This window comes from Mirounga angustirostris, unplaced genomic scaffold, assembly GCF_029215605.1.
Source record: "Mirounga angustirostris isolate CCGP_5_RB_7025 unplaced genomic scaffold, mMirAng1.0.hap1 SCAF_8, whole genome shotgun sequence".
Classification (NCBI taxonomy): Eukaryota; Metazoa; Chordata; class Mammalia; order Carnivora; family Phocidae; genus Mirounga; species Mirounga angustirostris.
Window position 1 is genome coordinate 35882670 of NW_026991716.1, and position 24626 is coordinate 35907295.

At 38.7% G+C, this 24626-nt stretch overlaps 1 protein-coding gene across 2 annotated transcripts in view; it reads right to left on the bottom strand.

Annotated features, from left to right (window-relative positions):
* KIF6 (kinesin family member 6) overlaps window positions 1–24626 on the bottom strand; it is a 442506-nt gene that overhangs the window by 237729 nt on the left and 180151 nt on the right. The gene's annotated exons all lie outside the window — the stretch shown is intronic.

The following is a 24626-nucleotide window of genomic DNA, read 5'->3' on the forward strand; positions in this document are numbered from 1 at the left end:
CAGTCTGGTCCTCCACCCCGGGGGGCTGCCCTAAAGTCCCTTCCCGATGCTACTGGTTTGGGAGTCTGTGCTATCCGCAGCGCGCGAGGCGGTCACTCACCAGCAGTGTAGGATCCCCACGTCCAGGCACCCTCCTGCCTCCGTTTATCCTCCGATATCTGCCCACAGAATCAGGGCTCTCCGCTTCGTACCTCAAAACCAATCGCCTGCGATATTCTGTTTGTAGAGATCAGATCTTCTTACATCTGAGGCTGGTTTCATGGGTGCTCAGAGTGGTCTGGTAGATATCCAGCTCAATTCCGGGGACCAGTTGAAATAGGGTCCCCTACTCCTCCGCCACCTTTCCCCCTCTTTCAATTTATATTGTTTAAGGAGTTTCTTCAGGTGGAGGAATGCTTGTTATTTGCACTATTTGCTGATTGATACCATGTTTCTTTGTAGAATAGAGCTTCAAACCACCAGACACACAGAGAGATTAATTTCTGATACAAAGATTTTTTATGGCTTTTCATATATTATAAAAATACATGTTATGAGAACAATTCCAAACAACACAGATATGAATAAATTCAAAAGTAAATGTGCCTTTCTGTCCCCCTCTCCCCTACACCATGCTACCACTCACATCTCCTCTGCTAACTCTCAATAGCTTGGGAGATCCACTGCTAACAGTTGAAATATGTTCATCTAGCTTTTAACCAAGCAGACACCTATATCCTTATGTTTATAGGTTTTGTGTTTGTCTTTAGAAAATTGAGAGATCACATTCTGAACAGTATTCTCACCATTATTTTTCTAAACAATTTATCAGAGATCTTCCATGTCATTTCATTTTTAATGCATTAATGTATTTCATTATTATGTATTTCATTTTAATAGCCATATAATATTCCAAGGCATGGGTGTACTGATCCTCTCATGAGGAACATTGAGGTGACATATTCATAGTTGCTACTTTCCTCGGTAAACTATGAGGAGGACTGGATCTACCGTTCCCATTTAATGAGGCTTCAAAAAATGGTATCCACTTGTATTTTCCTTGAATACTTTTCCCAGAAATTCTGGAACTCTTAAAATCCCTATTAGTTGTAGGATATACCCATTCTTTGGAGTAAAAACATTTTGTGGTTTTCAGTGTCCATAATATTTTCAACAGACACTATTAGGTTAGAAGCTATGTTAATCCATTTTTCCTTCTTGCTATTTCTTTAGAAGACAGTTTCTTCAGTATAGTTTGATCAGAAAGCATATATTCTAGGAAACATCCCATGAGGGAGGGCTAAAGTGGAATCCTAGTCCATAAGAAAGCATTGTAGGAAAGAAATATTGAAAGGGGTCCTCTAAGCAAAGAGAGAGCCTAAAAGCAACATAGACCAGAAAGGAACACAGACAATATACAGTAACAGTCACCTTACAGGCACTAAATTCCTATCTTTCAATAGTTACCCTCAATGTAAATGGGCTAAATGCCCCAATCAAAAGACATAGGCTCTCAGATTGGATTAAAAAACAACTCATTTGAGACTCAAAGACACCCCCAGATTGAAAGTGAGGGGGTGGAATACCACTTACCATGCTAATGGACACCAAAAGACAGTTGAGGTGGCAATCCTTATATCAGACAAATTAGATTGTAACCAAAGACTGTAATAAGAGATGAGGAAGGACACTATATCCTACTTAAAGGGTCTACTAACAAGAAGATCTAACAATTGTAAATATCTATGCCCCTAACATGGGAGCAGCCAATTATATAAGCCAATTAATAACAAAAGCAAAGAAACACATTGACAAGAATACAATAATAGTGGGGGACTTTAATATCCCCCTCACTGAAATGGACAGATCATCTAAGCAAAAGATCAACAAGGAAATAAAGACTTTAAATGACACACTGGACCAAATGGACTTCACAGACATATTCGCAACGTTCCATCCTAAAGCAATGGAATACACATTCTTCTCTAGTGCCCATGGAACATTCTCCAGAATAGATCATATCCTAGGTCATATATCAGGTCTCAACCAGTACCAAAAGATTGGGATCATTCCCTACCTATTTTCAGACCACAATGCTTTGAAACTAGAACTCAATCACAAGAGGAAAGTCGGAGGGAACTCAAATACATGGAGGCTAAAGAGCATCCTACTAAAGAATGAATGGGTAAACCAGGAAATTAAAGCAGAGTTAAAAAAAATACATGGAAACCGATGAAAATGAAAACACAACTGTTCAAAATCATTGGGATGCAGCTAAGGCAGTCCTAAGAGGAAAGTATAGAGCAATACAAGCCTTTCTCAAGAAACAAGAAAGGTCTCAAATACACAACCTAACCCTACCCCTAAAGGAGCTGGAGAAAGAACAGCAAATAAAGCCTAAACCCAGCAGGAGAAGATAAATCATAAAGATCAGAGTAGAAATCAATGAAATGGAAACTAAAAGAACAGTAGAACAGATCAACGAAACTAGGAGCTGGTTCTTTGAAAGAATTAACAAGATTGATAAACCACTGGCCAGACTTATCAAAAAGAGAAGAGAAAGGACCCAAATCAACAAAATCATGACTGAAAGAGGAGAGATCACAACCAACACCAAAGAAATACAAACAATTATAAGAACATATTATGAGCAACTCTATGCCAGCAAATTATATAACCTGGAAGAAATGGAGGCATTCCTAGAGATGTATCAACTACCAAAACTGAACCAGGAAGAAATAGAAAACCTGAACAGACCTATAACCACTAAGGAAATTGAAGCAGTCATCAAAAATCTCCCAACAAACAAAAGCCCAGGGCCAGATGGCTTCCCAGGGGAATTCTACCAAACATTTCAAGAAGAATTAATACCTATTCTTCGGAAACTGTTCCAAAAAATAGAAATGGAAGGAAAACTTCCAAACTCGTTTTATGAGGCCACCATTACCTTGATGCCCAAACCAGACAAAGACCCCATCTAAAAGGAGAATTACAGACCAATATCCCTGATGAACATGGATGCAAAAATTCTCACCAAAATACTAGCCAATAGGATCCAACAGTACATTAAAAGGATTATTCACCACAACCAAGTGGGATTTATCCCTGGGTTGCAAGGTTGGTTCAACATCTGCAAATCAATCAATGTGATACAATACATTAACAAAAGAAAGAACAAGAATCATATGATCCTCTCAATACATGCAGAAAAAGCATTTGACAAAGTACAGCATCCTTTCTTGATCAAAACTCTTCAGAGTATAGGGATCAAGGGTACATACCTCAATATCATAAAAGCCATATGTGCAAAACCTACAGCGAATATCATTCTCAATGGGCAAAAACTGAGAGCTTTCCCCCTAAGGTCAGGAACATGGCAGGGATGTCCACTATCACCACTGCTATTCAACATAGTATTAGAAGTCCTAGCCACAGCAATCAGACAACAAAAAGAAATCAAAGGCATCTAAATCGGCAAAGAAAAAGTCAAACTCTCACTCTTTGCAGATGATATGATACTTTATGTGGAAAACCCAAAAGACTCCACCCCAAAACTGCTAGAACTCATACAGGAATTCAGTAAAGTGGCAGGATAGAAAATCAATGCACAGAAATCAGTGGCATTCCTATACACCAACAACAAGACAGAAGAAAGAGAAATTAAGGAGTTGATCCCATTTACAATTGCACCCAAAACCATAAGATACCTAGGAATAAATCTAACCAAAGGGGCAAAGGATCTGTACTCAGAAAACCATAAAATACTCATGAAACAAATTGAGGAAGACACAAAGAAATGGAAAAACGTTCCATGCTCATGGATTGGAACAACAAATATTATGAAGATGTCAATGGTACCTAGAGTAATCTACACATTCAATGCAATCCCCATCAAAATGCCATCCACTTTTTTCAAAGAAATGGAACAAATAATCCTAAAATTTGTATGGAACCAGAAAAGACCCCGCATAGCCAGAGGAATGTTGAAAAAGAAAAGCAAAGCTGGCGGTATCACATTTCCGGACTTCCAGCTCTATTACAAAGTTGTCATCATCAAGACAGCATGGTACTGGCACATAAACAGACACATAGATCAATGGAACAGAATAGAGAGCCCAGAAATGGACCCTCAACTCTATGATCAACTCATCTTTGACAAAGCAGGAAAGAATGTCCAATGGAACAAAGACAGTCTCTTCAACAAATGGTGTGGGGAAAATTGGACAGCCACATGCAGAAGAATGAAACTGGACCATTTCCTTCCACCACACACAAAAATAGACTCCAAATGGTTGAAAGACCTCAATGTGAGACAGGAGTCCATCAAAATCCTAAAGGAGAACACAGGCAGCAACCTCTTCGACCTCAGGTGCAGCAACTTCTTCCTAGAAACATCGCCAAAGGCCAGGGAAGCCAGGGCAAAAATGAACTATTGGGACTTCATCAAGATAAAAAGCTTTTGCACAGCAAAAGAAACAGTCAACAAAACCAAAAGACAACCGACAGAATGGGAGAAGATATTTGCAGATGACATATCAGATAAAGGGCTAGTATCCAAAATCTATAAAGAACTTATCAAACTCAACACCCAAAGAACAAATGATCTAATCAAGAAATGGGCAGAAGACATCTACAGACACTTTTCCAAAGAAGACATCCAAGTGGCCAACAGACACATGAAAGTGTGCTCAACATCACTCGGCATCAGGGAAATCCAAATCAAAACCTCAATGAGATACCACCTCATACCAATCAGAATGGCTAAAATTAACAAGTCAGGAAATGACAGATGTTGGCAGGGATGCGGAGAAAGGGGAACCCTCCTACACTGTTGGTGGGAATGCAAGCTGGTGCAACCACTCTTGAGAACAGTATGGAGGTTCCTCAAAAAGTTGAAAATAGAGCTACCCTACGATCCTCGATTGCACTACTGCGTATTTACCATAAAGATACAAATGTAGGGATCCAAAGGGGTACGTGCACCCTGATGTTTATAGCAGCAATGTCCACAGTAGCCAAACTGTGGAAAGAGCCAAAATGTCCATCGACAGATGAATGGATAAAGAAGAAGTGGTATATATATATAATGGAATATTATGCAGCCATGAAAAGGCATGAGATCTTGCCATTTGCAACGATGTGGATGGAACTGGAGGGTGTTATGCTGAGCGAAATGTCAATCAGAGAAAGGCATGTATCATATGACCTCACTGATATGAGGAATTCTTTTTTTTTAATTAATTAATTTATTTATTTTTTATTCTTATGTTAATCCCCATACATTACATCATTAGTTTTAGATGAAGTGTTCCATGATTCATTGTTTGTGCATAACACCCAATGCTCCATGCAGAATGTGCCCTCCTCAATACCCACCACCAGGCTAACCCATCCTCCCACCCCCCTCCCCTCTAGAACCCTGTTTGTTTTTCAGAGTCCATCGTCTCTCATGGTTCATCTACCCCTCCGATTTCCCCCGTTTCATTCTTCCCCTCCCGCTACCTTCTTCTTCTTCTTTTTTTTTCTTTCTTAACATATATTGCATCATTTGTTTCGGAAGTACAGATCTGAGATTCAACAGTCTTGCACAATTCACAGCGCTTATCAAAGCACATACCCTCCCCAGTGTCTATCACCCAGTCACCCCATCTCACTGATATGAGGAATTCTTAATCTCAGGAAACAAACTGAGGGTTGCTGGAGTGGGGGGTGTGGTGGGAGGGATGGGGTGACTGGGTGATAGACACTGGGGAAGGTATGTGCTATGGTGAGCTCTGTGAATTGTGCAAGAGTGTTGAATCACATATCTGTATCTCTGAAACAAATAATGCAATATGTGTTAAGAAAAAAAAAAAAGAAGATAGTAGGAGGTGAAGAATGAAGGGGGGGAAATCGGAGGGGGAGACAAACCATGAGAGACGATGGAGTCTGACAAACAAACTGAGGGTTCTGGATGGGAGGCGGGTGGGGGGATGGGTTAGCCTGGTGATGGGTATTAAGGAGGGCATGTTCTGCATGAAGCACTGGGTGTTATGCACAAACAATGAATCATGGAACACTACATCAAAATCTAATGATGTAATGTATGGTGATTAACATAATAGTAAAAAAAAGTCCAAAAAAAAAAAAAAGACACACACATACACACACACACAAAAGAAAGCATTGTAAGATACAAGCTTGCTAATTAGCTGAGTGACAACACACACATCACTCAGTCCCACTGGGCTTTGGCTATTCCATCAAGACTGTTGTCCTGAAGAATAATAGCATAGGATTACAAGGAGGACCAGGAACTCCTGCCTAAATGAAAGAACCAGGTTGCTTTACCCTTTTTAGTACAAAACTAAATCTGGTACAAAACTAAGAATGAAGATCAGGGCTTTTGACGTGCAATATTTTCTCAGTGCTTGAGACCATAGAACCTCTTTAGATAAGAAAAATGCCTGGTCTTTCCTTCATACATTTGATTTATTGTAGAATTTATTTTCTTATCAACCGGGGACTTGATCTAACAATTAAAATGCAGAAAAATGCCTTATTCAAATGTTTCTATGTTTCTGTACTCTTCTAGTAGTTAAGAGTGAACGACTGACCCAATTCCCTGCATTTTTCTGTCTCCCAAAATAGTTCCCAAGTTCATACCTAGTCACTGCTCCCACTGAGGGGTCTCCCAGATGCCAGAACCCTGCTGGACAATGAAGAACTGTTTGCAGAAAAGGCTCTCTAAGGAGGTCAGATGAGTACAATAAAGTCTGTTCTTTAAGAAAAGCCCAAGTAAACAAACAACAACAACAAAAAACCTTTATTTTCTCTCTACTTTCACTAGGAGAGAAGAAGGAAGAGAAAAGAATCCTAGGGGAGGAGTAAAAATAAATGTATGTCATTCAGTTCTAGTTCATATGGACAGGAAAGATCACAGATAATCTACCTGTGTCTGAACACCTAACCTGGTTGACGATAGGTGACTGGTGGATGTCTGGTGACTATGCCTATGGCCACCACCTTGACTACTAGTGAGATGCCCCTGATGGCCTGGAGCCTAGTCCAGCAACTCTACCGTATTAAACGCTTGATATCTGAGCACATAATAAGAATCGACCATATTTCCTAACATGTGTTCTACCCCTTGAGACCACTTTAGTCCTCTCTTTCTGCTCCCAATATTTCTTGCCAAAAAATCAAGTTTTGTCTGCAGCCACATTTTGGTGGAAATTTAGGTTAAATGGTGTGAATAAAAAGGCAGAGCAAGTTAATTATCATTAACAGTAGCTAATATTACTTGAGCAAGTACTAAATGCTAGATACTATTCTGTACCGTTTGAATACATCATTTCCTTAATCCTCACAACAACTAGATGAGATAAGTACTATTATCATCCTCTTATTGTAGGTGAAGAAACTAAGGTATCTTAGTTAAGTATCTTGCCTAAGGTCACACAGCTAGCAAATGGCAGAGCTGACATTCAAACTCAGGCAGGCTGACTTCAGAATCCAAGTTTTTAAACACTATACTTACACACTACACTATACTTACCATACTATTGCAAATTTACTAAATTTATTTAAATACCATGCTGGGAAATGTATTTCTAAAGGAAAATGACATACCTATGAGAAATCTTTGAGGAGGTAAATAGGTGGAATAGATAAGCAAGAAATAACTGAGCAGCAGTTGCTTAGATCTTAATAAGGTCACTGGCCAGCATGGTATTTTATTAAAAGCAAAAGAAGTTGAGAAAGAATCAGAATACCCCACATTAGCAAATTAGTTAAATAAATTATAGTATAATTATATACATAGTAAGCAACTATTTAAAATAATGGTGAGGGGTGACTGAGTGGCTCAGTCAGTTAAGTGTCTGATTCTTGATTTAGGCTCAGGTCATGATCTCAGGGTCCTGGGATTGAGCCCTGTTTCTGGCTCCACACTCAGCACAGAGTCTGCTTGTGATTCTCTTTCTGTCCCTCTCTTTCTGCCCTCCCCCACTCTCTCTCTCTCTCAAATAAACAATTCTTTAAAAAAATAATGGTGAAATGTATATTTATTGACATTAAGAATATTTACACTATATTATGATAGGTAAATAATGAATTCCTTTACAGGGATTCAGCAAGTACCCTATAATACACCCAAAAGGCAGAAGATAAGAAATTAAAAAAGAGGGAAGGAAAGAAGGAAGGAAGGAAGAAAGGAAAGAAGCAAAGAAGGAAGGAAGGAAGGAAGGCAATCCTGAGATTTCTACCCAGTTGTTTTTGGCTCAAGAATATTTAATATATCCCTGTGAAGAGAGTCCAGTGATCCAAACTAAACTGGTTCTTCTGCAATATTCTTATGATTATGTTACATTTAACTGTTTATTAAATTAAAATCATTGTTTATACATTGAGTGTGATTATGATGTTCTCATTATTCTGCATTAGTCTTTGTTAAAAAAAAATTTATGAGCATGTTCCCATCAGCATTAGCTTCTAAAAATGGATTAGAAACCTTATGTCTATGGTGCTGCTTGTGGGAAAGCTGAGAGAAAAGAGGAATGGGACATTACTAAGAGCATACCTAACCTGGAGCATGGAGACCCTGCCTGGTTCTTAAGCACAGGGAGGTGTATCCTGGGGAGGGGGGTGGGGCCTTCATAAAGGAGGTACAAACATAACAGAAGTGTCCTACATCATAGTATTTATTCCAGGGAATTTCTAAAAATGAGGCTAGGGATTCCACAGTAATGGGACCTTGTCCTCTGATATTGAGCTGGAAAGAGTGAGGTGAATAAAATATATCTCCATTGGTGGGCCAGGGCTATTTTGTGGTTAGAACCATGGAAATGCCTAGTATCCCCAAGCTGACGGCTCTTAGTTCATCTGGCTTCTTACCGGTTCTAGGGGAGGAGTAGGCAGCTTATTCTAAAAAAATAGGAAGGAGTTCTGATATAAAAACCTAACTGATATTAATTATGCCAAAAAGCATTAAAATCTGCCTGACCTCTACCGATCTTTTGCCACTAAAGATGGCTCCATCAAGAATGGGTTGTCTCTTGACCGGGTTAAGCAACACAGATGCTGACAAACTATGGTTACATACTAACATGAGCAAAGATTTCAAATGAAGCTGGAAAATATGATAAAGAGAGAAGAAACTTGATTACTCTTAACTTTTAAAAACATAAAAACTAAATAGGAAGGATGGGAGAATAGTTACAGAATTTAAAAAAAAAATGATCTTGGTAGATAAGGAAATGTGGCTGAGCTATTGGGTTGAAGGATCTCAACTATTAACTGATTCATCAACCTCTGTTGTCACAAGTTGCTCATTTGTAAAATGTGCAAAATAATATCATCTCTAAACTCTTTGAGCCCTATGAAATAAGATATTGCTAGGAACAAGAGAGGATATTTATTGTCTGGCCCATTGATGCCAGGAGATTCAAAGTGTGAACAGTAAGCCAACTCAAGGCATCACCTGGGAGCCTCTTAGAAAAGTGGGGTCACAGGTCCCATCCCAGACCCACTGAACCAGAACTCAGGCCCCACACCAGACTGCTGAATCTCCACTTCAACAACATTCCTGGGTCATCTCTGTGCACATTAGTATTTAAGAAGCACTACAACGAGGCAATCTATTGTTGAATGCTGAGTCAAGAATATACACACATCGTGTCAGCCCTGGAAACCAAGCAAATAAATAACTTTAAATATTAAATGAAAGAGTAACTAATATCCCTTGATGGTCAACTATGTCCTGGCCACTGTGCTAGTTACTTCACATTTTTTTTCTTATTTAAGTGGAAAAAGAATTAAAGAGAATCTCATAGTTCGGTTCTCTTTATAACTGCCTTTTTCCAATTATTTTATTATTACCTTTATTGAACATCCATTACACATCAGGCACCTCATATGCCTTTTGCTATTCATCTGGACCATAAACCTATAAATATTTTCCCTCTTTCATAGATGAGGACAGGAAAGTTCAGAAGTTAAGTAATGTGCATATTGTTACAAACTTAGAAAACTGAAACACAGGGATTTAAAAACAGATCTTTTGAATCAGAAACCCCCACTCTTTCCACACATATAAGAAAGCCTCTCAATCAACTCAGAAAAATGCCTTGCACTTGCCATAATCTCTGGTATACTAAATTTGTATTTTCAATTCAAATCTTTCTGCAGATTTTTTTTTTTTTTTTAAGAAGTAAAGATGCAAACAAGGTCAAATTTGCGTCTGGCATCTCAAAGACAAGAATTTTTAACAGGATGCAACAGTGGGGGTTCTTGAGACCCAATGATGAGGGGCAAAGGAAGGCCTTATTTTGACCTTCCTAACATGACAGGCCGCTTTTATGGGGTGTCACCCTCTAAAACATACAGTGTTGGGACAGCATGTAATTTACAAAAGGGAAGTTCAGATAAGAACAATAAATTCACAATTTATGATTAACTATAATCCACAGGACAAAAAAACTGAAGACTGAAAGTGTGCCAGTAGGACCACGACCAAAGGAAACTATACAAATATTTTTCAGGGTCATTAGTTTCATGGTTTTTTTTAAAGATTTTATTTATTTATTTGACAGAGAGAGACATAGTGAGAGCAGGAACAAGCAGGGGGAGTGGGAGAGGGAGAAGCAGGCTTCCCGCGGAGCAGGGAGCCCGATGTGGGACTCGATCCCAGGACCCTGGGATCATGGCCTGAGCCGAAGGCAGACGCTTAACGACTGAGCCACCCAGGCGCCCTCATGTTTGTTTTTTGTTAGATTCTGCTGAAAGCAGCATTCCCAATTGGCTTAAAGGTGGTTACTTCAAGATTTTTTTCTTTTAGAATTTTCTGGCCTGTGACAAGTATTAGATACATTATATACTCCCCTACCTCTAATCAGTAAGTGAAAGACATGGACCTTCATGTGCAAGGAATTGAGTTCAGTGTCAGCCACTTTGTTGGAATGAGCTCTTTTTAATAACAGTAGGGGGCCAGAAAATTCATGTTTTCCCTGTTGCAGAGGAAATTCCTATGCAGAGTTTACCTTCAAGATTTGTCTGAGTAAGGAATATTTCCTTTACCTCCATAAAAGCACAGTTATCTGTCACCCCAAATGCAGAGTTGCACAACTGCTTGATCCTTTCTATGTTTTGAAATGACAGCTGTGAAAAACCCACATCAAAAACCAGACTGGCTTGCCTCTTTAATGGTGAAGGTATAGCTTATTTATAGGAAAATGCATTTGTGGCCATGTACTTCAGTTTATGGAATTTTCAAAAACTACTTTGAAATAATTTTTAAATAAACTAAAACAACTTTGAAGATACTAAAGACTTTTTGATTTTCTTGTTGTTGTTGTCGTCGCTTTTTTTTCCCCAGCACTTCAGTATTTTTTTTCAAAAGACATATTTTAACAGTTTTGTTTTGTTTTGTTTTAAATAGGCTCCATGCCCAGCGCGGGGCTTGAACTCATGACCCTGAGATCCAAGACCTGAGCTGAGATCAAGAGTCCAACACTAATTGACTGAGCCACCTAGGTGCCCCTCAAAGGACATATTGTAAAAGCTCTTTTATAATGCCATGATGAAGGCTTTTGAAAGTTATAGAAAACAATTCTGATTTTGTCAATCCAAATTTAATGGCATATATTTCTTGATATGATCAAACATTTTAACTTCAAGATGTAGAAAGGCTCAGTGGTTTAGAACAAATGTAAATAAGAAATGAAAATAATATAAATTAATCAATCCACGGATCTTAATAACTACCTCATTAAATTCTAATATATCTTTTGAACCCTTGGTTTGCTGTAGGCAAGCACTCTCTTACTTGTGTTTCATGTAAACAGGAATATTCATCTATATAAATCCGTCATAATTAAGAAATTGACTTACAGGAAAGAGAATGGTGGTATGGTAGGATGGGGGCAGAGAGGCTAGTTAGTGAGCAGCATAGCTGGAGGCAGGAAAATATAAAAGACAAGTCACATTCTGGAAGGCAGCAATGACAGTGAGCAGAAGCAAGCTAGAAAAGGTCTCCTGCCATTGTGGCAGAGGCTGGGGGAGCTGAGAGAGAAGTGAAACTGGGAGTAGAGAGACAGAAACCTAAGGCAAGGCGGAAAAGGCGAATTGGATTAGAATCTGCAGAAGCTACCAAGAGGGCCCCTCTGAGCAGAACACTGGGGACTGTGAGGAGATCAAGTGTCGGGACTGAGGCAAGAGAGAAGGAGAGAGAGGGGAGAGAGGCAGGAGGGGAGGCAGGGGCCAGGGATAGGAAGGTGGGGCAAGAAGAGGATGAGGAAGAGAGAAAGGGAGAAGAGACAGAGAGAAAGACCTCAGAAGGATAAAACCAGAGCCTACCCATGGAACAAAAGTTTACTGGGAGATTTGGAGGAATAGGGCCTTTGGAAATGGGCTGGGCTTTACCATCACCATATGGCTCCAGGGTTCAAGTTTCCCATCCACAGACTCTCCTGACCGTTCATTAATTTAAAGGCGTAGTGAAAGCTTTATCCACCCTTTGCTCCAAGTCTCTGAACTCCTTTTCTATAATTCTGTCTTGTATTAAATTATATTTGTAGATAACATGAAACTTTAGACATAAAAACATTTCTCATCTGGTTCCTTTAGTGAAAATTTTGAACGACAGCCTTGGTTTATATACAAAAATGTGGAACATATATATTTTTTTAATTAGAAAAGTTGTAAAAATTTTAAAAGATAGATTTTATTTGATAGCAAATAATTTGTTTTATTCTATCATATGGAAAATGGCACATAGCTGTTTATGACACATGTGTATGAAACGTATAAAACGTGTTTATGCAATGTAAATCTAGAGCAAATTTGTGTAAATTGAACCATACATTATCACTGAGTTCTATATTAACTTGAAGATGGGTTTACAAGGTAACAAAAGAGACTCTAAGATACAATAAAAATCATAAGAAATATCAAAACCTTAATAAATTCAATGCTTTTCTTAAAAAATGACCATTAAATTATTAAAACAGTGACGTGGGACCTGTATAGAAAAAAGTAAAAATTTAGAAAGGGAACAAAGAGGACAAGAACACACTGGGAGGCTTACTATGCTCCTGAGTGGGAAGATGCACGACTGTAACCTCTCCCTAAATTTATCAATAAAAGTTAAAGTAAATCCAATAAAAATCCCAATGCATCTTTTTCCTAGAAATACATACACACACACCTCACAAAATTTTGTATACGTTTTTGGGGGTGAAGGGTCCCCAAATCCTGCCAAATCTATACATGGATCCCATAGGTCAAAGATGGACATACATAGTGATATAAGAAGATGTCAAAATCGAATTAAAACACAAGTTAAAAAACAGTAAATAAAGTGTGACCTCATTTTGGGGGGGGGCTGGGCAGCAAAGCAAGGTTTATTAAGTGATAGCAAAGTGATAGTACAAAGCTCCCACAGAGGGAGGGGACCCCAGGGGGTTGCCATGAGCTCATTTGTATTAAAATATACATTTATATGTATTCACTGAAAATGTTGAAGGATTACAACCAAATAATAATAGTTGTTATCTCTGAGTAGCACAATTACCTGCGGTTTATATTTTCTCTTTGTTTATCTGTTCATTAGCACTTTTCCACAATGAATGTGAATAGCTGGCAAAATAACAAATTATAAAACTCCTACATTCTCAAAGCAAAATTAAAAAAAAAAACAGCAGATGAAATTCTAAACATTAATGTATAGCATTTCACGTTGCTTTCCCTGAAGATGATGCTATAGGAGCGAGATACACTTTATTTGCTATTGGGTCCTTGAAATGAATTAGGTCCTTTGGTTAAAACCCAAAGCCATTCCTCTGCTGCTTCCAGATGGGTTTGATTTGTTAATATGATCTAATTACTTATTTTATGGCCCTGATGACACTGGTTGGTAGCTATTTCTGCATTTGTTCATGCATCCTTTGAGCAAGCTATCAGGAACCAGGTGTTAGACATTGCTATAATTTATTTTTTCCATAAGTGCACATTTTCACACTGTGGGTTTTCTTTAAGTGGCATAAACTATATAAAACTGTAATTAGAACAAACATTTGTTTCAGGAAGTCTTTAAAAATATTCAGCGCCAGTACAGGCAAACTTTTCCCGTGAAAAGGTTATTGGGGAAAGCAAGAGAGAAATACAAATATTCCTGGCTGTGATGAGGGGTCTCATTCCTTCTTTTAAAAGAATTCCCCGGAGCTCACAAAACCCAACAAGCAAAACATAAACAGTGAGAAAGCAGTGAATTACTAGAAGGATGAAACGGCATGTTCATGCTTTCCCACTCAAGACTTTCTAATTTAGAATCAAGTACTTGGACTTCTGAGGCAAGAGCTGTCCAGTGTGTCAACCATAGTCCAACAAATAGCATTGCCATTCATGCCCCGTCCCCTTTTCATGATCTGCTTTCAATATTCATTCGTTTGGCCTATTAGAACCCAAAGCACTTAAACTTCAGGAGAATAAAATAATCATTAAAGTACAGAAACAGTCCTAACATGGAGATAGGCCTTTTTAATCATATTAGATAACAATGTCTTAAGAACTCAAATGCTTCCATAAACTACCCAAGGATAATTAACACAAGCTGTAGACCATGCTTTTAGTTTTTGTTTTAATATCTTCAAAATGTAGTGTCAGGACCAAAAACACTTTTGTACCGAAGTGGAGAAACCTCATCTGTAGTGAATTATATCTCATGAATGACTTCAGAGACCTGATTTCTTATAAAATAAGAGAGGGAGCATTATCCATTAATGAGCTCTGGGATATGTAATCTACAAAGCTTAGGTTATTGTTTTATAACCAGCCATATTAAAAGCTAGAGTAAGGATGCCTAGGATCCAAGAGTTGTGAACTCAGGACCATCTTAGCAGATAACCTGTCAATTAATTAATTAATTAATTAATTAATTAATTAATTAATGTAAACAATGCCTGATTGCTTGGGAGGTGTGAATTAAGCCGTCAGCAAACACTAACCATGATATGAGATGTTTCTCATTCTCTACCCAATGAGACATTTTAGAAAAGAACTACATTTGGGGTTTAAATTTGTCACTGCATAAAGGGAGACTCTCAGATAAGAGGGAATAAAAATCAAGAAGGGGCTAACTCCTTCATTCTTAGGTTTATTCAGACACCATTTACTGGCTGCCTACCATGAAGCAGGCATTGGGTATATAAAGATGAAAGACATTCAAGTCTATTCTCTTCACCTTAACTTCCCCTGGATCTTGATCTTTAAAAATCTTTGAGGCCATGTTCAATGGTACTTTAAAAAAAAAAAAGGAAAAACGCAAATGTCAATTAGTTGTTTTTAAGGCAAAACTCTCCGCAGGAATTAATAAAAATAAATTAATAAAAATAAAAACTATGATCATACAAGAAACTGAAATCAGGTTACAAAGATCGCACTGGACACACTTATACAAAAAAAAAAATAGTTGTTTATCTGAAATTCAAATTTAAGTGGATGTTCTGCATTTTTATTTGCTAGATCTGGCCCCCCTAAGCTGGAAGCCAGAAAGGCCGCAGGTAATCCAGCGCCATGCAGGCCTGTGGGGGCACATGGCTGGAGTGCCTGGACCTGGCAGGTGGGTGGGCACTGGCGACTGCTGTCAGATTCCTAACCCACTCACTGGTTATAAAGACAGGTGAGGCCCAATGCCACTGTTCTTCCCTCAGAGAATAAAACATACTGAAAGCACTGTCCACAGCGTCTAAACGTTTCCACACTAATAATAATAATACACTACACTTTCAATGGATTTTATTTTATTATTATTATTTTTAAACATTTTATTTATTTATTTGACAGAGAGAAAGAGAGCACAAGCAGCGGGGAGCAGAGGCAGAGGGAGAAGCAGACTCCCCCACTGAGCTAGGAGCCCGATGTGGGGCTTGATCCCAGGACCTGAGCTGAAGGAAGATGCTTCACCATCTGAGCCACCCAGGCACCCCTCAAGTGATTTTAAAAGCTAAAAATTCAGAGTGATAAAACTGTTTAGAGCCCTCGGGGAGCCAGAATTTGTGCAGGCTGATTTTCTCAGGAAAAAATCCAACTTGGTAGAAATCTTTTGTAAGCCATATTATTTCTCTGGATCTGTTTATGAATCTATAAAATAAGGAGACCAGACTATAGCTTTGCTCCTATTGATCCTCCTCTAACTGAAATGTTCTCCCTGTCCAACTTTCTTACTTAAATTTTGTCTTAATTCATAGGCCTGCTAAAAATCATCCCTGATCTTCCCACTCAAAAGTAATTTCTACCCCTCCAGCTATCCCAGCACTTTTGTATGAGGGATCACCTTTCACCTCATATTATAGATATTCATGTACTTGTCTCTCTTACAAGACTGAAGCTCCCTAAAGCCAGAATCTGTCACTAACTTCATCTTTGTTGTCCCTACCCTGCCATCCCCACATAAAGTACCTTCTTTTGTTTAATGTCCCTGCTGTGGGCTGAGGACACAGCCTTTTCTTTGTGACTTTTTAGGCAGAAGTTGTTGGCTGGGCATTTTCTGATTCAAGTCAGACTCTCTAAAATGTCCTGCCTTTGTACAGAGCTGAGCTGTAGCAAGCAGAAATAAAAATAGCTAAAGCAAGGAAACTTCTATTGCACACACTGCTGAGGTAGTGTAATTGTGGTAGAAAGTCTGCATCTTAAAAGGCTGATTGGGGGCACTTATGGACTGAGAAGATAAGTTGCCCTAACAACAAAAGCATGGACCAACATTCAAAGCAGAAAGCATGGTCAGTGTGGGTGCAGAGGGGCAGCTCACAGAATCAGAAGACAAGGCAGAACCAGACCCATGAGAGGGGCGCCTGGGTGGCTCAGTTGGTTGGGCATCTGACTTTTGATTTCAGCTCAGATCATGATCTCAGGGTCCTGGGATTGAGCCCTGTGTCCAGCTCCGCACTCAGCGCAGAGTCTGCTTGAGATTCTCTCCCTCTCTTTCTCCCTCTGCCCCCCACTCTCAAATAAATAAATAAATAAATAAAATCTTAAAAAAAAAAAAAAGGAACCAGAACCACGAGAGAAAGGTACCTAAGCTAGAATCAGAAGAAATCCTACCTTAGGAGAGGATCAACAGCTAAACCAGACCCACATAATAAGTTATTACAAACCTATATATTATCTGCAAAGAATATTTATGAAAGTCATAAAGTGTTTGTCAAGAAAACAACACCTAGAATGTTAAAACGTGAATATCAAACTCAAATCTTTTAGAAACAAATATGTGTAGCCTGTGCTTTCCTAACTCACGAGGAAACAACAATGCTCTGGTTCAAAGCCCAGCTCACCCAACGAAGAAGATTCCGCTTAGCACCTGGAGGGGCACCTGGAGAGGCACCTGGAGAAGCCACGGGCAGGACAGGGTCACCCAGGGAGTCCCCAAAGACTAAGTAACATCCTGTATTTATGAGGTCAGGCATGAGGAGATCCCACGGTTTCTCCCCAGCCATCTGAGCTTCTAGCTGTGTGACACAGTCAACATAAGCCCTCTGAAAACATGTTTCTGTGAAATCAGTGATATTGACTGAAACAAAAAATCCCATACATTTCCGCTAGTCCCCTTTGGCTGATAACAATGAAGGATGAAGGAATGAACTTTGGAAAAGTTAGTCATTTGACCCAAATGGTGGCTAATAAGAAGAATTAGAATCTGTCCCTGTGTTTCTTAGCAACTACTTCATAGGTTAGTGGCCCCATGATTACTTGAACTGTGAGGAATTTCATTATTGGCATGAACTCTTGAGTTTTATCAGCTGTGGTTACTTCTACATAAACTGTCTCATATTAAAACAAGCACTGGTTAATATACTTCTAACACACCAAAAATGAGCCAACAGGAGTGGGCGGATATTTACGTTATGGCCCTGTTCTCCATCTTAGTTCAGAAGCTAATCCCCTAGGATAGGAAGGGGGTAATTATTACTGCAAGTTTGCTGAGTGATTTGATTATAACTTACGGAAAATGTTATGAGTTAGAGAGTATTTCACTTTTGTATCTTTAACATAATTTAAATACTGTTATTTCATCTGATCATAAAATGATACATGCCCAATACAAAAAGTTGAAAAATTTTGAATGAAAAAGATGACTCCAATCCTAGAACCCAGAGATAACACAGTGAAATTCTGGGGTTTACACTTCCAGACTTGTTTGTAAGCATATGTGTGTGTGTGTGTGTGTGTAAGTGTAAGTGTATACATAAAAATGCACTTTTTTGGTTACCCCAGGCCCTGTCCTTTGGACAACCCATCTTTGGCCCTGTCCACTCTGCAGTGTAGGAGCTCACCCATACCCTCCCTGACATGGGATATCATACTGATAAGACTGGCAAAAAATTGCATCTCATTTTAATCTGCTTTTCTTTGATAATTAGCAATGTCTTGGTCTCCTGATGGTTGCTTTCTTCCTCCACACTTATAGGAAGAGTTATGGCTATTAAACAGAGCACATGAGAAAAAGTGAGATGCACAAAAAAGAGGAAACATGTGGCTGCAAATTTCAATTAGGGTTTCAGATTCCATAGCAAAGTAAATATACAGTACTGAACTCTGGACAGCACATGCTAGGTGACAGATCTGGAAAGCACATGGATGATGAAAGCAGTGGGAAAGCAGTGATAGTAAAAGGTGGGTTTATGAATGAGAAGGGGAAATCTGATTCCTCCAGGAAACTGAAGAAATGATACACCAGGCAGTAGCTATCTTGACATTAACAGTTACAATTTCTGGAGGTTGCAGTAATGGTCAGCCTTATGATCAGTTCATGATAAACACAGAGGGAACCCTAAGGAAATTAGGCTGGGAGGATGGGTGTGAGAATGAGGAATACAGGCACACCTTGGAGCTAGTGTGGGTTTGGTTCCAGACCACCACAATAAAGCAGATATCACAATAAAGCAAGTCAAATGAATATTTTGGTTTCCCAGTGGTATAAGTTATGTTCATGCTATATTGTAGTGTTTTAAGTGTGAAATACCATTATGTCTAAAAAAGCAATGTATATACCTTAATTTAAAAATACTTATGGCTTAAAAATGCTAGTCAACTGAGCTCTCAGTGAGTCAGAATTTTTTTGCTGGTGGAGTCTTCCCTCGAAGTTGATGGTGCTGACTGAGCAGGGTGGTGGGTGCTGAAGATTGGGGTGGCTGTGCCAACTTTTTAAAATAAAACAATAATGAAGTTTGCCACACTGATTGACTCTTACTTTCATGAACAATTTCTGTGTAGCATGAGATGCTCTTTGATAGCATTTTACCCACAGTAGAATGTCTTTCAAAATTGGAGTCAATCCTCTCAAACTTTGCCACTACTTTATCTAAACTATGTTTATGGAATATTCTAAATCCTTTTGGTGTCATTTTAACAATCTTCACAGCATCTTCACCAGGGGTAGATCTCAAGAAACCACTTTCTTTTCTCATCCCTAAGAAGCAACTCCTCATCCGCTCAAGTTTGATTGTGAGAGTGCAGCAACTTAGTCCCATCTTCAGGCTCCACTTCTTTTTTTTTAATTATAATTTTTTTATGTTATGTTAGTCACCATACAGTGCATCATTAGTTTTTGATGTAGTGTTCCATGATTCATTGTTTGCATATAACACCCAGTGCTCCATGCAATACATGCCCTCCTTAATACCCATCACCGGGCTCACCCATCCCCCAGCCCCCTCTAAAACCCTCAGTTTGATTCCCGGAGTCCATAGTCTCTCATGGTTCGTCTCCCCCTCTGATTTCCTCCCCCCTTCATTTTCCCTCCCTTATTCTAATGTCCTCCATGCTATTTCTTATGTTCCACAAATAAGTGAAACCATATGATAATTGTCTTTCTCTGTTTGACTTAGCCACTTCTGATTCTAGTTCTCTTGCTATTCCCACTCCACCTGCAGTTACTTCCTCCTCTGAAGTCTTGAACCCCTCAAAGTCCTCCACAAAGGCTGGAATCAACTTTTTCCAAACTCCTATTCATGTTGATATTTTGACCTCTTTCCATGAATCACAAATGTTTCTTAATGGCATCTAGAATGGCGAGAACTTTTCAGAAGGTTTTCAATGGACTTTTCCCAGATCCATCAGAGGAATCACTATCTATAGCAGCTATAGCCTTATGAAGTGTATTTCTTACATAATAAAACTTGAAAGTCAAAATGACTCTATGATCTGTGGGCTGCAGAATGGATGTTGTATTAGCTGGCATGAAAACATTAATCTCATTGAACATCTCCATCAGAGCTCCTGAGTGACCAGGTGCATTGTCAATGAGCAGTATTTTGAAAGGAATCTCTTCTTCTGAGCAGTAGGTGTTAGCAGTGTGCTTAAAATACTCAGTAAACCATGTTGGAAACAGATGTGCTGTCATCCAGACTTTGTTCCATTTATAGAGCACAGGCAGAGTAGATTTAGCATAATTCTTAAGGGCCCTAGGATTTTCAGAATGGTAAATGAGCATTGGCTTCAACTTAAAGTCACCAGCTGTATTAGCCCCTAACGAGAGAGTTGGACTATCCTTGGAAGCTTTGAAGCCAGGCACTGACTTCTCCTCCTTAGCTATGAAAGTTCTAGGTGGCATCTTCTTCCAATCTGTTGTTTAGTGTAGCCACTTTCAACAATTATCATAGTTAGATCTTCTGGAGAACTCACTGCAGCTTCTACACCAGCACCTGCTGCTTCCCCTTACACTTTTGTGTTATGGAGATGGCTTCTTTCCTTAACCCTCGTGAATGCACCTCACGCTTTCAAACCTTTCTCCTGTAGCTTCCCCACCTCTCTCAGCCTTCATAGAACTGGAGAGTTAAGGCCTTGCTCTGGATTAGGCTTTGTCTGAAAGGAATGTTATGGCTAGTTTAATCTTCCACCCAGACAACTAAAATCTTCTCCATAACAGCAATAAGGCTGTTTCACTTTCTTATCATTCATGTGTTCACTGGAGTAGCACTTTTAATTTCTTTCAAGAACTTTCCATTTGCATTCACAACTTGGCTAACTGGTGCAAGAGGCCTAGCTTTTGGCCTGTCTTGGATTTTGGCATGTCTTCCTCACTAAGCTTAGTCATTTCTAGCTTTTGATTTAAAGTGAGAGACGTGTGACTCTTCCTTTCACTTGAATACTTAGAGGCCACTGTTGGGTTATTAATTGGCCTAGTTTCAATATTGTTGTGTGTCTGGGAATAGGGAAGTCCAAGGAAAGGAAGAGAGATGGGGTGTTCCAGCTGGTTGGTAGAGCACCTAAAACACACACCACATTTGTTGATTAAGTTTGCTGTCTTACATGGGTGTGATTCATGGTGTCTCCAAAAAATTACAATAGAAATACCAAAGAGCACTAATCACAGAGCACCATAATAAATAAAATAATAAGGAAAACATTTGAAATATTGTGAGAATTACCAAAATGTGACACAGAGATACGAAATGAGCAAATGCTGTTGGAAAAATGGTGCCAGTAGACTTGCTTGATGTAGGGTTGTGACGAATCTTCATTTTGTAAAAAATGCAACATCTGCAAAGTTCCATAAAGCAAAGTACAATAAACAAGGTATGCTGTGCTCTGAGGAATACAGTACAAAAACACCCAGTCTTGAGTCATCACTGAGCTTAGCTCCTTAGAATTAGGTCATCTAGAACTTGGACAGGTTGTTTGCTAGGCCAGTCAGGGTAGGCTAAGAGCCTATCCTTGGATGGTCTTGGGGGATGTTTGTCTTTTGTCCATAATGACGTAAAGGCAGGTGATAAAGCAGGTTTCTTTTTCTTTTTTTTTTTTTTTTAAAGATTTTATTTATTTATTTGAGACAGAGAGAATAAGCGAGACAGAGAGCACACGAGAGGCGGGAGGGTCAGAGGGAGAAGCAGGCTCCCTGCCGAGCAGGAAGCCCGATGTGGACTCGATCCTGGGACTCCAGGATCATGACCTGAGCCGAAGGCAGTCGCTTAACCAACTGAGCCACCCAGGCGCCCAAAGCAGGTTTCTATAAGAAAGCCTAGGGTCAGTTGGAGGTGGAAACAGGATATGTTCATGAGGCATCTTACATTTTATTTTGGTGTGCCTCTGCTGGGAGTTGGAGGTATATCATGAACTCAGATTTACGTTATTTGGAGATAATTCTCCATGATGTTGTGCCAAAATAAAGGGTCTGTCAAACTACCACTATCAATAGGTGTAAAATTAAAAAGAAGTAGGATTTATACCAATGTTTAGCTGAATACAAAGATAGTCACCATCTCATAGTCCAGTGAATGACACAAATTACCCTTGTTCCATTTGGGGGCATTCTTAACTTTATTGGTGCTGGGATATCCTGCATTGGGGTTCCTTAGTATAAAAAAAAATCTCTGGAGTTTCTCACAAGTTCTCAGATCTTTACTTGAATGTCAGGGGGATGGCTATCCATCCTGGACACAGAGAAGAAGACTGGGTGTCCATACTGTACAGAGAAGCTGAAAAATAAAAGCCAGTTGTCCAATTCTAGATTCCACACAACTTGGTAGCAGTTCTGAGAGTCCTTAAGTGCTTTCCTTCATACTGAGTCTGGATAATTCTTCAAGCAGGTCACATTTAGATTTTTTAAAGAAAGCTTGATCTATACAGACAATTACTTGGGTAATTAATTAATCTTTCTTTCATTAGGTCCTTTACACTCCTGGTCTTTATTGCTTATTCTGTACATGATCATTTCCTTGTCTTAATCTTTAGTTTGTTTTTTTGTTTTTTTCAAAAGCATATGTCACATGTCCTCACATAGTTCCCTCTGGCCAGGCACCATGCTTTATGTTTCTACGTCTTTGCAGCTTTTAGCCTAGTGCTGTGATGTGCTTAATAATACTCAGGGACTGACAATCCAGTGGATAGAACCGAATCACCAATTTTCAGCTGCAGCAGGGCCAAGGATTGAAATAGAAGGAGAAATCTTTACATGTCCTCTCCCCAGTCTCAGGGGATGAAGCCAAGACAAACTGTTCTCTTGGAACTCTCTGGAGCCCACAGATTTGTAAACAAATGAGCTACATTACAAGATATACCCGAAGGTTAGGTTCCTAAGGTCATAAGACAAGTTAGCCTCCCCTCCCCACCAAGAAACAAGCAATCAAACAAAATCCTTCTCAGTAACGACAACCACAAAATCTCAACTCAATCCATCTTGCCCATTTATAAGATTTTAGGATGTTCACTAAGAATTCTATGTTTGCATATTTTTAGTAGAACTATTATACAGATGTTGAAATGCTAAATTCAGAAAACGGGAAACAGAAGGCTTTGTTGACACATCTGGCATTGGAAAGAAAGAACGGAGGGTTCAAGATAAAAACAACTGGGAAGTACCTGAAAAAAGTATGAAGTTATTAAAATAAACTATTCACGTTGAACTTCCAAAGAGAGCTGTGGGGAATTCCAGCTGGTGGGGATCCTGAAGAACAGGAGGGAAGAGAGAACAGGGACTTGGAGGATACACCTTAATATTGGATAAAACACCTACAAGTGTCTGGCAAAGTCACCTGGGGGAAAAGCCTTCATCAACATCATTCAAGAGAAAAGCATCTGCCTTTTCCTTCTGGCATGATTCTCATGCACTCAGACATGGGCACGTGCATATACATATTGTTTTCTTATTTGTCTCTGTTTTTCAGAATTTCTGTAAGTACACGTCCCTTATATACTTATACACACTATATAGTGTAAAATTACGTACATATATTTACAAAGATTTTATTCCAGTTTATAATGTTATTTTAAATACAAGTAGAAACTTTAGGCATCAATTCTCTTCATGATTCAGGCTGCTACTTTATCTTTAAATTTCCAAATTACCTGAAAAGTTTCAACAAATTGTTCTCACTTTGGGAGTATGTGGAGCACTGTTATGGTTAAGGAAGTGGACAGTAAGATGCAAAGCAAACAAGTCCAATTTGGAAGCATTTTATGAACATTCCATTCTAGCAATTTATAGGTTTTGTTTTATTTAGTTGTTTAGATATACAGTCTTATATCAACTGTATAAGAAAAGCACCACTCTGAAGTGACTGATTAATAATACACAATATTATAGCCCAAATATACAAAAAATACTACAAATATTAACTATAAAAATAAAGTTAAAATTCCAGAAGCAGATGTAATTTAGATCTCAGAACCAACTATGTGGGTTGTGCAATAATTTGCTATATGCCAAGAGAGAACATTTGCTTTTAATTCAGCTATGAAATTTAGCATAAAAGTAGAGTTAACAAAGAAGGGCATTTTTTTTCTGCTATTCATTAATTAGGTGAATGACTTTATTTTGCCACTTGGAGGTGTAAAATAGATAGGTGACATTCATTCTTTTAAAAGTAAATTTTAATTTTCCATAGAAATTTTAGGAAACAGAGCCAAGTAAAAAGAACTAGAAAACAAAAGCAAAAAATATAATTCCAGTAACATTTTTGTGGTTTTTCCTTTTGGTACTCCTTCTTTGTGTGTGAATGTGTGAATGTGTGTATATTCTAAAGAGAGATATTAAAATGTGGTTTGTTCCTTCATTTCTAAGAAGCCTGACAAAATATCTATATAAGTAAATAGATTCTTCAGTACCAGTAAAAATTATATCAAAGAATCATAGGTAAATAATAATAATAATAATAATTGTGTTTAGTGCGTAACAT